General features: G+C 44.5%; 1 protein-coding gene across 6 annotated transcripts in view; it reads right to left on the minus strand.

Moving 5' to 3' along the window:
* STUM (stum, mechanosensory transduction mediator homolog) overlaps window positions 1-13,902 on the minus strand; it is a 48,004-nt gene that overhangs the window by 14,910 nt on the left and 19,192 nt on the right. The gene's annotated exons all lie outside the window — the stretch shown is intronic.

Below are 13,902 nucleotides of genomic sequence, written 5' to 3' on the forward strand. Positions count from 1 at the left end.
AGGACTGGCTCTAGAAAGCTGTACAGGTCTGGCAGTCTGTTACTATTTCCAAATACTTCTCTAGAACAAGCACACACACACAAAGAAGAGGTGCTAATGTGGCACTGCATCTTTGCACAATGCTTTCCCCAGTCACAAGTTGTAACCTGAGGTCATGTTTGAACAAAGCAGAAGTAGCTAAACTTAAAGTGCTGGAGCCAGGAAACCTGGTAATGCAGCCCTTGGCTCTGCTTGAGACCAGCTTACAAATCTTGCAGCCACCCTTCAGACTTCCTAAAATGTTTCAAATGGAGGATCTTCTTGATGTATGAAAGTTAAAGCTGGGAGAAAAAAAATTACACTACAGCAGCCTTTCACAAAGATTCTTCCTAAATTTACCCCGTTGGACAAGCAGGATCACTTATTCACAGCTGATGTCCTGGGCTCATGGCTGGCTGAAACCCACAGCTCAGGGAAGCTTTGTCTGTCCCACAACCAACCTGCTGAAATACACAGCACAGGCAAAAAGCAGAAGAAACAGTTTTTGACCAAGCTGTTGGCCACAACATTCGGGCATCTTATCTATGTATGCATTTCAACACCTCTTAGCATTATGAATTGTCTTTGGGTTTTTTCAAATATAAATACAGCATTGCTAAGGTAGGAACAAATGTTGATTGTACTGGATAACATAGTTCTGTGGGATGTTTTCTTTAATCAATTTTGTTAAATTAAAATGATGGTTTCTACAAAAACTTCCCGTTTTCCTCTCAAAGGATGGAAGCCTGCAAACAGCCTGTAAGAATGAGCACATCTTCAATGCACATGAGTGCTTTGTTGAACTGAGGGGAAGGTGGGAGCCCCTTGGTTTGACTGAAGATGAAGAGGAAACACTCAGTTTACACCCTTCCAGAAAAACCCATCAGATCAAGAGAGCGGAACGATCTGGTTAGAAGCAAAATGCCATTTTGTCCTGCACTGCCAGGGTGGTGAAAAACATAATCTCTTTCATTGTTGCCACTTCTTCAGTGGGTCATAAGCAAAACAGGCAGTTGAGGTGCCAAAACTCACTGGGAAAAGGCTGGCTACAGCCTATTTTTAGTCTTGCCATCCTCTGCAAGCTTCAATTCCAGCATCTTCCGAACACTCCACCAGCTCCTAAAACCTTGCTCGTATTCCTGCCGCTGGCTCTATCCGATTTTGTACTCCCACCCGCTCCCTTTGCTGCACACTGAAGCTGGGCATGGAGCAGGCATGGAGCAGCACTGCAGTGCAGGGGAATGGGTGAGCACTGCTGAGGTGGTGGGAGGCAGCCTTAAGGCAGAGCATCACTGGAGGGGACCAGGGCACCATCTTCTACTTGAGAAATGACCCCTGGTATTTGTCCTCTGCTTGGCTTTCACAGGCAGGGTTTCATCCCCTTATCAACCAAAACTAAAGGGTCTGCAGAGAGAAAAAGGGGAAGTCATTTTAATCCCAAAGGATGTTGTGTAATTCTCCCCGTTGCTTTTTAAAAGAAACCTGTCTTTTGCTCTGTGGCTTTGTTTTCCATGTCTTTTATGTCCTCCATGTGGGATTATGTGACATCTCTGCCCTGCTTCACCCACCCCTTTTTTTTCCTTCATAGTTTTTTTTTAAAGCAGAAGGAAGCATGGAATATCTCCCCCATGCTTCCTGAAACTGTTGTCTTCAAAATTACACCACTGCACTCTCTGAGATTAAATATGGATTGAGGCAAGATCAGAGACTGGGTGTTTATGTTTTCTCATCAGGATGAAAAATCTTGCCAAATGGAAATGCCTGTCTCTTTTTTAAATTAAAATCTTCCCCTCTTGCCTTACCTTTAACTCTTCCAAGATGTGTTACAAAGAAAGGTCATAAATGAGCAGTAAGTTTTCAACTACAGCTTCAAATCCTTCCAGTGAAGCTTTTAAGATTTTTACGTCATTAGAGGAAGGTGCTGAATTAGCTAATTAATCCCCTAAACACCACAATGACTAAGCTAATGTGTAGTCCTATTCAGAAAGGAATAAAGCAAACAAAGCAGTTAAGTTTTCCCCTCTGGACTGGGAATTGATACAGGAACTAGGATTAAAATCTCATGAACCTTGGCTTCTGATTGCCTCTTCAGGCCACTTTCCTATTCATGGGAGCCAATTCATTTTTCCACTGCCAATGCATTTTTGTTATTAATTATGATTAGCCAACCTTTGGGAACTTGCTGGCATTTTTGAATTCAAGTCTTGAGCCATGCCAGCAGGCATAAGATGGAAGTATTTTTCCTCTAGTCCACATATGCTTGAAAATGTGAAGCAGAAGTAAGTGTCTTAAATGCACTTGCCAAGGTAGATGTTTTCCCCTTAAGAAGCCATCATAGTTACACATTGCCAAATATGGAAGTATTTGCATCTGGAAGCAAAGAGGTGGAGAGGAGCAGGAGGAGAAGGAAGGCAAGCAAGCTGGATCTGCTGATACCTCCTGGCTGCATCAGAGCTGGGGCACTGAACCATTTCCCTTCCTGACCAAACATTCAGACACTTGAATACCTACAGCCCAGAGATCGTAAACTTGGTATGCCAGCTGCAGTTGGGGTGGTGTTGGCCAAGTAAATCAGCTGTCCAAAAAGGTCTCAGGCTGTGAGTGTAACCAGCAAACAAACTGCTAACTTCACAAGCAGATGTCAACTAAAAGCCCACACAGTTATGCCACTATAACATAAGTAAAATATAGTAAGCACTTCTATCTTCCCAATGAAAAGCACCAAAGCTGCAGTAAAATCTGGGATTATTCTAAATCATTAATTAATACAGCCTCTTTGGGGACAGAGGGGAGGCGGCAAAGAGAAGATGTCCTATGTTACTTAAGTCTGTTCATTCAGCCCCGTGGGCCACCAGGGCCCACTGCAATCATCTGGCTAAGCCATACAGCCCCTGTGGCACCTGGAGCCAGCAAGTACCAGGGGCTGGGCAGAGGGATAGGTGGGAGCTGAGGACTGCTCTTCTGGAGCAGCTGGGAGGCAGAGGGTGGAAGTGCCCTGTGCAGTGAGGCTGTGAGATGTGACGCCGATCTTGCTCTTTCACTTGGGGCAGCATCAGCCAGCTGGGGCACTAGCGTGGTAATAGGTTAGAAAGAGAGCCCCTGGAGGCCTGTGCTTGCTTTGGCTGTCAGCAGAATTGGGGTATTTTTAGATTACACTAGTAAATATAGAATGCTTTTTGTTTTCAACACTTTAACCCATTGAACATGAAGTGGAAGCGTTTTTGGTAGAACAACACTATAAATGGCACAGCAAAGGAGCGGGTTTTGCCCTTTCTCTCCTCTCTGGTCATTCAGGATAAAGTCCCCACTCCGGTGTGTGCTGGTACTACGGCAGCCACGGCCTTTCCAAGAGCATCGCCTGCTGGTTCCTGGCCTCACAGAGTACACCAAAATAGTGTGACAGGAATAGTTTGGGGTTTTTTCTCTCAGAGCAAAAACTCTGGAAAGGGCTCCCTCGGTTTAGTATCATCTGAGTCACTCATCCAGGCTGGAGAAAGGCATAAGGGCAAGACCATGGCCTGTCCTGAACAGTCTCCTCTGTGTTATCTGAGTGCAGCAGGGACTGCATTATGGAATATCTTAAGCTGTATGAGAGAAGTTTTTCTCTCCTGTTTTTGCAAGAATGCCTATCCTGGGCACTCCTGCAAGAGTTTTAGTCAGACATGGAGCTTGGCAGGTTTCATGTGGAGGACCCGGCTGTGAGCAAACTTCTGACAGCATCTTCCCAGAAATATCAGAAGAGGGAACCTGCTTGAAGCCAGGGTGTAAAACAGAAGGAGATGAGACACTGATGACCACAGTGTACGTGCAACTACTTTGAGCATGCAGACAATTTACTAGTGGGCTTCCCACTGACTGCCAGGTATCTCAAATTTCCCAACACAAAGCATCTCTGCTGCAAGAAATCACATCTGATGAACTGTTCTGGTACAGGTGGGAGGCACAGCAAAAACCCAAATTGCTGCAATCAGGGGCAGCATGTGGAGATGATGATGATTCTGTGATGATGATCCCTATCCTACAAAAGCCTGGAGCTAGGGGGGGGATGGGAAATACTCCTTCCTCTTCCTGCAGGCCTGGACATCATATGAGACATTCTCTTGGAGTGCTGGGAGTTAATAAGGCAGTAGTATGGTGCCTCTTTTCCTGCTCCCAAAGGGGAAAAAAGAGGGCCATGTCATGATTCAGGAGTTGGAGCAAAGCTGCAGGAAGCACACAGCTGCAGGTAGGTACAGGCAAAGATGGGAATGAAATTTGAGGTGTCTGTGGGAGCAAGGCTGTTGGATCGACACTGGGAGATGTAATTAATGAGTGTGTGTTTTGTGGGGATGAGACATACCTGTGTAGCTGTATTGTGTCAGGGGAGCGTTCTGTGTGGGGACACGTCTGATGTGACTTTGAATTTCCTTAAGTAAAATGATTATTAGCTGTCATTAAACAGTGTTGGCAGGTATGTAAGGCAGATGTTGTGGATGTGCTGAAAATTCATGAGATGTGTTGGTTCTTGCTTGTGTGAGTCAGAAGAAGCTGTGTGAGAATGGTAATAAGGATTGCACTAGTTTCCTCGGTGTAAAAGTGAATATGGTATCTATTGGTCAAGGTATCCTTGGCTCCTTAGTGTCATGAACTTGTTTTTATACTCTAGTTTGAGCTGTAAAGAGTTGTTTCATGTGTGGAGGCCTCTCATCCTTGGCATTAATCTGTAAACTAAGCTGTAGCCCTTTGGGTTATGATGAGGGAAAGAGAACTGCCAAAACTTGCCCAAGAAAGGGCTAAAGCAGTCTCTGCTGATGCTGAGAACCTTTGCCTTTTGCTTAAATAGAGATGGGCTGTGGAAAGGACACTATTAACAAGACAATAAAATGCAGTTGCAAAGCATTAACTCTCAGGATGACTATCTGCTGAAGTTTCCTAAAGCAGAGAACTGTTTGTGTGTTTTATTAAGAAAACAGATGCAAAGTAAAACCCCCTAGAAGTGTGAATCCTCACCAGTGTCCCCCGTCTCCACCTGGCTGGAACTCACTAGGGCTTAGGCTGCCTGAGAGAGAACCTGCCAGTGCAGGTATGCCACCTAAACCCTCTGAAATAAGAGTGCTTTCTTTCCAGGCTCATTGCAGCTCTTTGAACAGAAAAGGCTGGTTCAGAAGAATAACTGATGTACTTCTGTGTCTACTGTGGCTCTTGCAGCTTGTGAGTGCAGAGCTTTTGTCAGGGTCTCCACCACACCTCTTATTCGCATGGCTTCCCCAGAGAGCTGTGACTGCAGGCAGGGGGCATACAGTGAATCTCTTTGGTTTGCAGCAAAAGTAGAGGAGTGGAGGCTGTGGGGTGTCCTGAGGGAGCTAACCTTTCCTGAGTACCCGAGCCTGGCTTCGTGGCCAGATGTACCTTGCCTGGAGTCATATTCCCACCCAGTTTCCTTGGAGGCACTCAAAGCAAGCAATGGAAGACACCAAGCCACTTGCTATTCAGCTGAAATAGATGAAAATAAGTGCACACAGTTACAGCTGCGCTCCTGGAGAGGAGCATTCAGCTGAACAGTCTGTGGCCTTCTCACACCGAGCAGCTTGGGAGTGCTGAAGAACTTGTGCTGCTGCTGCTCTGGGCTGGGGCCAGTGCTTAGTCCAGGATATTGGAGGCTGTCATTTACACAGCAATTCTTCACCAGGTAGTGGGTACTGGACTTCTTTCTCTTGAAATATCAAGAACACAGAGGTGGCAAGACTGCAACACAATGCTGTGGCATCAGCAAGTTTTAGGTGTCCCACCCAAGAAAACATGCAACCTGTCAGTGGCATCCCCTACATCCTTCCCCTTGTAGTTCATTGCAGCCACGGAAGTAAGTCAGGACTGAGTGCAATTACCTGGGTTTTTTTCTGGAAATAATCCTGTTTTAGACCAACATCTTAAAAGCCTGGAGTTTTAGGTTAGAGTTTAATTAAACAGCCATGGGCAAGCCTTTTTACCCTTTCCAGTATCCATACAGACTGAAGTCTGCTCCTGCCAAATACAGTGCAAGAGCACTAGGAAGGAGAGGTGGCTTTAATGATTTCAGGGGGAAGAACAGCAGGAGCAGTGGACAGCTTAGGAAACAGGAGGCTTACTTGGTCCCAGGTAGCACCTCTTGGAATCAAAAACCTGAACCCCACAAATTCCAATCTGCTGGGAGGGACATGAATGACGTGCAGACACCTTGGTGGTAGAGTGATTGCCTGCGAATGCCAGGTCTCGTGGACAGCTGTGTGGGCAGGACTCAGGCAGGAACAGCAGGAGCAGAAGGGTAGGAGAGGGAGAGGAGAAAAGGAAGGAGGAGAGAGTGGAGGCAGCAAACGTGACAGAACCTAGACGTTGCCATGGAGAGGAGCTCATGAATTTTTCCTCTGTGGCCTGCTATTAAAAATGTTTTGTTTAGCTTCTGCCAGCACATTGTTTTTATTTTCCTCTTCCATATCAGAAGGACATTCAAAGGGAATTCTGGCCCTCTCTGGTCCTTTTGGCCTCACTACAGACAAAAATACACAGTCACTTGACAAGTGAGAGCTGGCACTTGCAGTTCTTGTCTCCATAGGGTTTGTTCCAACTCCCAAGTCTGCAGAAGGCAGGCTGTATATAGCCTTAGCTTTCTGGTTTCCCTGCGTATGTGAAAAATGACCAGCATGTCCCGAAGCATTATTGGCCCATGACTGATCCCAACTGTCCCAGTACCTCACTGTAGCTGCAGCACGGAGCTCTGCATCTGTTTGTTATTAGTAGGTCTGTGTCATGTGGTCAGAACAGGCTTGACAGTGTTTATGTAGCATCCACAGAAGACAGCCCACGTGTAAGTAAGACAGCAGCGCCTTTGCATCAAAAATGAGATTTTTATCATATGTAATGCTTTAGAAAAAGTTAACTCTTCTAAAAATGCAGAGTTTTTAAACAAAAACTTCAAAACTTGACTGTAACAAACTTTCACAGACTTCCAAGGCTAAAAATACGCAGCAAAATCTTAAATTACATGGAAGGGGGGGCTGCATGAAGGTGAACTGACTTACTAAAGCTTTAATTATACACGGACCCATCAATATTATTTTTACTCTGTAGCACTGCAATGTTTTGAACACTTAAAAGCAGCCACCCATAAATAGTGAGATTGCAGTACAACTTGTTCCACTGCCAGACATTCCACAATCCTTGGGTGAAGTTTTCCAATCCAATCCCTACGGTTTAATTCTGTTGACTTGATGCTTAAAATTAAGGGTATGCTAGAAGTATTTGAGACTGGAGAATTTCGGCTGAAGAGCAAATGCAAGGCCACATAGGATGATCCATGGTGATGGTGCAGACTTCGGACTTCTGCCAAGACTTGCTGAATTATCTTTGCAAGTTGTACCTGCCTGATTCCCAAACCGATTTCTTTCTCTCTTGTATAAACGATGTGATCCCAGAACCACCACTGACATTTTGCATCATGCTTTACAATATTATGAACCACTGCAGAGAACAGGTAATTTCCCAGAAGTAAAAGGGGAGGTGGGGGAGGAATATTGCTACACAGACACCTAGACATAGAAAATGGGAAAGTTGCAACAAATAATACCTACCACCTACAGTCAGAGAAAAATAATTGGTGAAGATAAGCCCATCCACACTAAAAGTATCATCTCTTGTCCTACTTCCAAGGTAACATTCCACAAGGAGAGATTCTTTGCTGCTTCTCACGGTAAAGATACTGAGATACTTAGCTGACACTCAGGTCAACTCTCTGAACACAACAGTGACCTGTTGCTTACTCCCAGCTTCTTCCCAACATAACACTAGTACCTCACTGACAGACATATTCCTTCCCAACCTCTTCTGGCTCCTGGTTGAGTCACTTGGGTATTCCTGCCTGTCCAAGTCACGCTGTAGCTAATCACTACACCTGTCCTGCTGACTGTGGTGGTACAGAGGGATGCTTTGCTGGGTGTAAAGAAGTCATCCTCTGGGCACAGCAAGCTTTCCAGCAGCTTGAGCTTGCATAGACTCATCTGGCTTGCTTCTTGCCGGCAGCTAGACTGGCTTAGTTAAATCTGACACGGTTCCCCACTAGTACTGTGCAGCCTGTCAGGCAGATGTTTGCTATGAAGTGGACAACAGGCTGTCTGCACATTACAGACAGGGAACAAAGAGCCAGGGAGGGTAAATGACATGTCACTGGTTCTGCTGCTAGCCAGGGGCACTGCTATGAAAAGAACTGAGGCACTGCAGCCGTGCTTCTGCTCAATGCTTACTTTCTTCTTTGCTAATGGAATAAAGAGAGGATTTTAATTAATTTGCCTCCTTATTAAGTATGCCAGCGTTCAGAGAAATAATGTCATTTGCTTCCAATTATAACAAACATAAAGTAAAACAAAAGGCAAGACCACTGTTTACAGCTCAGGGCACTTTGCTAAAAGCTCATCTGACCTAAGTGGACACATTCCTGGTGCTCTGTAATTTCATCAGCTTATCAACTTAAAAGCTCCGTTTCATGGAATCAGCTCTATTGCTGGTTTCTCTCTGCTGTCTCCTGCCATGCAGAACTTTCTGTCTTCATATTGTCTACTATTAAAACAGGTGCTTGCTCCACCTTGTGCTCCCTTCTCCTCCTTCCAGCTGCCCAGGAACACCAGCTAGCTCTGCCACAGCTCTCATAGTCCCAGGCTGCTCTGCACTCACCTGCTGCAGGAGTGAGAGAGGAAACAAGGAGCACAAAATAACTGTACACTAAACTATCTCTTATTTTTAAGACTACAATCCTATTCACAATTCTCAAGCACCTCCAGAAATGAATTTTCTGTTTTCTTGATGTACATACAGAAACAAATGTCAAGCCATTCTGTTTCATGCTACTGATGATACTGAAGTAATTTGAATGTGGCTTTTCACCCAAACTTGACAAACCTGGAAGCTTCAACAGCAGAATGTCTGGAGAGAGTGCCTCCTTATTTCACAGTGGCCATGAAAGCTTTCTGGCTTTCTGATACCTCCAATTTCTAAAGGCTGACGGCAGTAAAAGCTGTGTAACAGTAGAAAAATAATGAGGAAAAGGCTATGGATTCTCAGAAGCTTTCACAAAGGCTCTTGCCAATTATGCAGTGATGAACTGAAGTTTATTCATAATTGTCTGTGCCAGGGAAAGCTCTTTCTTGTCAGGCACAGAGCAGGAGGCGGGCATGCATGACCCTCCAGCTTCTGCACCAGTGTAGGGCTCTGACTGGCTCCCGATGTTTTACTGGGTGAAGTCACATCAAATGCTCATTTGTCTTCCTGCCTCTGCCCTCTCAGAGGTTAATTAAGTGCCATTAGTGCCCATCTCAGGATGCTCTAATTGAGCAGAAGGAAAGCAGCAGGCTGGGGCAATGCCGGGTTGGAATGCACCCGGCCCGGCAGCCACAGCTCAAGGTGAGGTCCACGGCTGCACTGCCTCATCTGTCTTTCTGATCAATGCCTTGCAATGAGTTTTGCCCTTTGAAGCTACCTAACTGCATTTGCTCTGCTCATGGAAGGACAGATTAACTACTTCTAAGATTCACTGAGCAGTGATTCTGAGCTTGCTGTGATACCCTGGAGCCCTTCACTGTGAAGACAAATCATGTTAATTAGGGACTACCAAGACAGAAGACAGAATTAATCTTATTAGTAAGTCAGATGGGGATGCAGAGCAATTAGACCTTATTCTACAGAACAAGGCAGCTGAAATGGAAGTGTAATAAATTGCACCAGCTTCCAAAATCATCCCAAAGTACAAGCTATCTTTTAAGGACTATAGGAATGTAAACCAAAACTGTGACATAATGTTTGGAGATCTGCAGTGATAAGTGTGCAGGAAACTAATGAAAAGACCTTTTTTTAATCCAGAAAACTCGGTGCATGCATTTTATGAGCCAAAGCTTCTCAAGCAGGGACTTAAAGGGGACATGACGGAGTTGCACTCTAGCCCAGAGGTGTGATGCTGCACCCAGGAGTCTGGAATACAATTTTTGAGACCAGAACTCAGTACTGCATTTATAGCTGCTTGCTAAATAATTCTGAAGCTGTAACTTTATTCTTATAATGCTGAATTAACATTATTAAGGTGTTAATATAGATAGTCTGTGAGACAAAATTTACTGTCCTTCATGCATCTAACCTGAGGGGGTTATATCCCTCTTGTTCTGTTCAGTGCTACCATTAGTCAAATAGTGACCAGGTCTTGCTTTTAAAGGTCAGTTTTCATAAAAACACTATTCTTAGATGAAATGTAAAGCACTTTGCCTACTAAAGCCACTGCAAAGTTGCTGTTTTACTCATGTGCATAGCATCTGAAATATTTAGGAGATGGTGCTTTACACTCTAAGCTTGGCTTTGGTACTTCCAGGTGATTCAAGCAGTTTACAAACGAAAATCTCATTTCATGGTAAGTTTACTTGATTGAGAATATAAATATGTTTTATCTTCTTCAGCAAAACCGTGGGGAGCATTTTTAACAATACAAGCATCTTAACTTGCATTCATTTTAACTGGAACTTCCCACATTAACATCCCTGAACAGCAGATTCAAATACGATTGATTCTGTACAAGAGCAGAGTGGGACGAGGAGGACAAGGATCCACCCAGAGCTGGGCTGCAACAACCCACAGTCTCTTTGGTGAGGGGGACACGCACTGTCAACTGACTATGTCCCCCCCTTCTAGAGGTGAAGCACAAAGCCAGAGTGAGCCTCTACACAGGACCAGTCTTGCTCCTGCGGGGAAGACGGTGAGAAGATTTGGAGTCTTCCAGAGCCTTTTTGGCTTCCCATGGAAAGAGCCCAGGCAGATCAACAAAAGCAAGTCTTTTTTGGCAGTGGAGAAATGAGCTGTGGTACCTTATGCCTGACATCACCCCAGCAGAGGCTCCATAAATAGTTAAGGCTGGAGTGACCCCTGACTTTACAGATTCTGTGAATATGAGCACCAGCCAACACAAATTAATCCACCCAGATAAAACGGTTTTCTAAGAGGAAGATTTCTTATTAGGGTGGAGAAAATGTGGATATTATGGAGGCTAATACATGTATCAGCATAAGCAGGTAACCTGTGATATTGTGGATGAGAACCTGAGCAACCTGCTCTAGTTTAACCCACTTGGAGGAAGGACTAAGTAGCCTCCAAAAGTCTCTTCCAGTCCCAGCTATTCTATGGTATTTCAGTAACTTTATCTATTCCATGCAAAGCTTAGCTGATCTCTTGGTTTCTTTTCCCAGAGCCACATCCTTCTGCCACTACACGACTGACAGCTCTTGAACACAGGGCTCTTCATGATTTTTCAATTTATTTTTGAAGAGCTGTTCTGTTTCTAAAATGTCAGGTGCAATTACTCTCATAGCAAGCAGAAAGCGTGCCTGTGAGTTGCTGATCACACCAAAACAGGTGAACTTCGAGTCAACAGCCTCCCTGCTTTGACATGGCCCCTCCTGATCTGTGCATGCTCATATCAAACAGCTCAGCCAGCCTCTGAGAGAGATGCCTTCGTGCTAAAAGGAATTACTGCTTTATACAGAAGTGTGGTCTTTCTTTAAAAGAAATGTTTACTTGGATATAATCATCATTTCTGCAGAGACTAGTCCTCTTCTGTCTAAAGCAAAGCTAAAGGAAATGCCACAGCTTAGTTGAGCAGGTCACAAACATAGATGAACACTCGGTCATGTTTGGGTGCCAGGTCATCCACAAACAGTTAATGGCTCTTGGCCATCCGAGCTGTGTCCAGCAAGGCCTGCAGAGGCACAGCTCTTTAAGTGTGCCTGTGAGATTTTATATATGGTCTTTTTATCTGAATGCACCCCCCTACCTCATCACTAGGAGTTCCTGTGTTCCCAATTTGCAGGAAATAGCATTTGATTTACATATATTTCTGTCAAAAGGCAAATTTTCCCTTGACCAAATAATTTCCAGTATCTGCCAACTAGCTACTGGTCAGCATTAGATAAAAATGCATGTGCATTGGTTTGTACATATCACAAAGAACTGAGTTAGCAACATCACAATATAGCACATAATTATTCTGAATGAAATATGGAAAGCAATACCTATATCATATAATGATTGGAAGACACCGTTCTTCAGAGCTTAGAGAAGATTTATATAGAGTGAGACATACCGGGGAAAGAGTTATACAGAAAAACTGGAAATTATCATGGTTTCATCCTCTCTGTGCTTTTTTTCTAATTCTCATGTTGAATAGGTTATAATGAGGTTAGGGACAATGGTAACATGGTTTAACACGCCCACGCTGGAAGCACTTATCTCGCTGTTAAAGGGGGCAGCTGAGAAGAGATTCAGACTTTTAAACATCCTTTCCTGCCTTGCTGAGATGCTGTTAGACTGGGGGCAGGGGACCAACCCTGACAGTGATATTGCAACACAAGACTTCACAACCTAAACAAAGATGTTGTTTCTCTGCTTCTGTATGTCCTCCAGTTTGACTAACCGGAATTCACTAGGGTCAGTTTTTACCCAGTTTTCCACAGTGTTTTCTAGACAAGGCTGGTTTGGGGGGAGTACCAGTCCTGCAGAGGAAAGGGAATTCATATTTGCTATTTATGTGCCAGCCAGAGCCAGCACCTTCATGTGGTAGGCAATGTATGCGCCCCAGAAGACTCTCCCTGTGCCAAAGAGCTCTTACTGCAGTTTTTTAAAATCCCCAAAGCTACTCCTCCCTTATTCTTCTTGGTAACTGGTGTTGTGTACTGTGTCTCTGAAGAGCCTATGGCTCTCTGGAGCAGCTCAAAAAGCTTCATAACCTCCCACTCACCAAGCTCTGCCTTTTGCACCTTGCATGGCTCCCCTCGGTTCAGAACACTGGAGCAAGCAGCAAGGAAAGCAGAGGAATGCATTTCCTTGGAAAGAATGAGTGGGCATAGAAGGAAAACACTTCTTTCAAGAAGGGCAGGCCCAACCGAGGGACCATCCATCTAACCTTTATTCATTCCCCTGTTGTTTTTCTTTTCCTTCTGCCAAAAAATACGTCTATATTGGACCCAGATTCATCTCTGACATAGATCAGTTGACTGCCAGAGTTACACTGGGGATTAATTTGGCACATGAGGTCTAACCTGATCTTGGCAGCAATTCAGAAGTGCAAACAGCAGAAAGACAGTACTTTTAAATAATAGTAACAGGCCATGGCAAACAGTATATGCCTGCTACTCAGTATGATGTTGATAAATTCAAATGTGAACTTGAAGAGGGCTAACATGAATAGCATGGATACATACTCAAGCAGAATTAGAAATTGTAGAACATTGATTCTATATGCATACTGCACTTTCCTAACTTTTTATCAGTTCTGTTGTGCTGCTCAAGGATCAGGTAGGGCTCCATACAGCACGTGGTGTTGCTCTCCTTGCTCCTTAGCTGAGCAGGACCACAGTGCCTGGTGATCCTGGCAGGCTCTTTGGGCTTGTGTTGTGCCCAGAAGCCCTATAGCTGGGAGACTAATTATCCAGCTCCTGTCACCCTGCAGCTTCTAGTAGCTGCCTGTGGTTTAAGCTTGTATCTGGCTCGGATTCACTGTATCAGCATTCACACTACAATGTGAATTCAATTTATGGGACTGCACAGCTGAAACTAAAGTGAGATCTACACTTTACCTCACTACAGAAAAAGGTCTCTTGTAAGTCTCCTACCTCAGCAGAGTTCTGTAAGTCGTGCAGCTCCACTTGTCTCTTGAGCTGCCCCTTCCTATCTCCCTTTGTCTTGGAAATGTTGCAATGTTGCCTCAGTTTTCTCTTCTTTCACAAATGAAGTTTTTGTCCTCTCTGATGAAATAGTTCTCACAAAGGCCTGCAAATAGTCTGGATGAGTGTCAGGACCTCTGCTCCATTTGGAGAATTTCTGGTTCCTAGCTCTGGACTACATTAG

This window comes from Lepidothrix coronata, unplaced genomic scaffold (genome assembly GCF_001604755.1).
Source record: "Lepidothrix coronata isolate B3197 unplaced genomic scaffold, Lepidothrix_coronata-1.0 Scaffold38, whole genome shotgun sequence".
Classification (NCBI taxonomy): domain Eukaryota; kingdom Metazoa; phylum Chordata; class Aves; order Passeriformes; family Pipridae; genus Lepidothrix; species Lepidothrix coronata.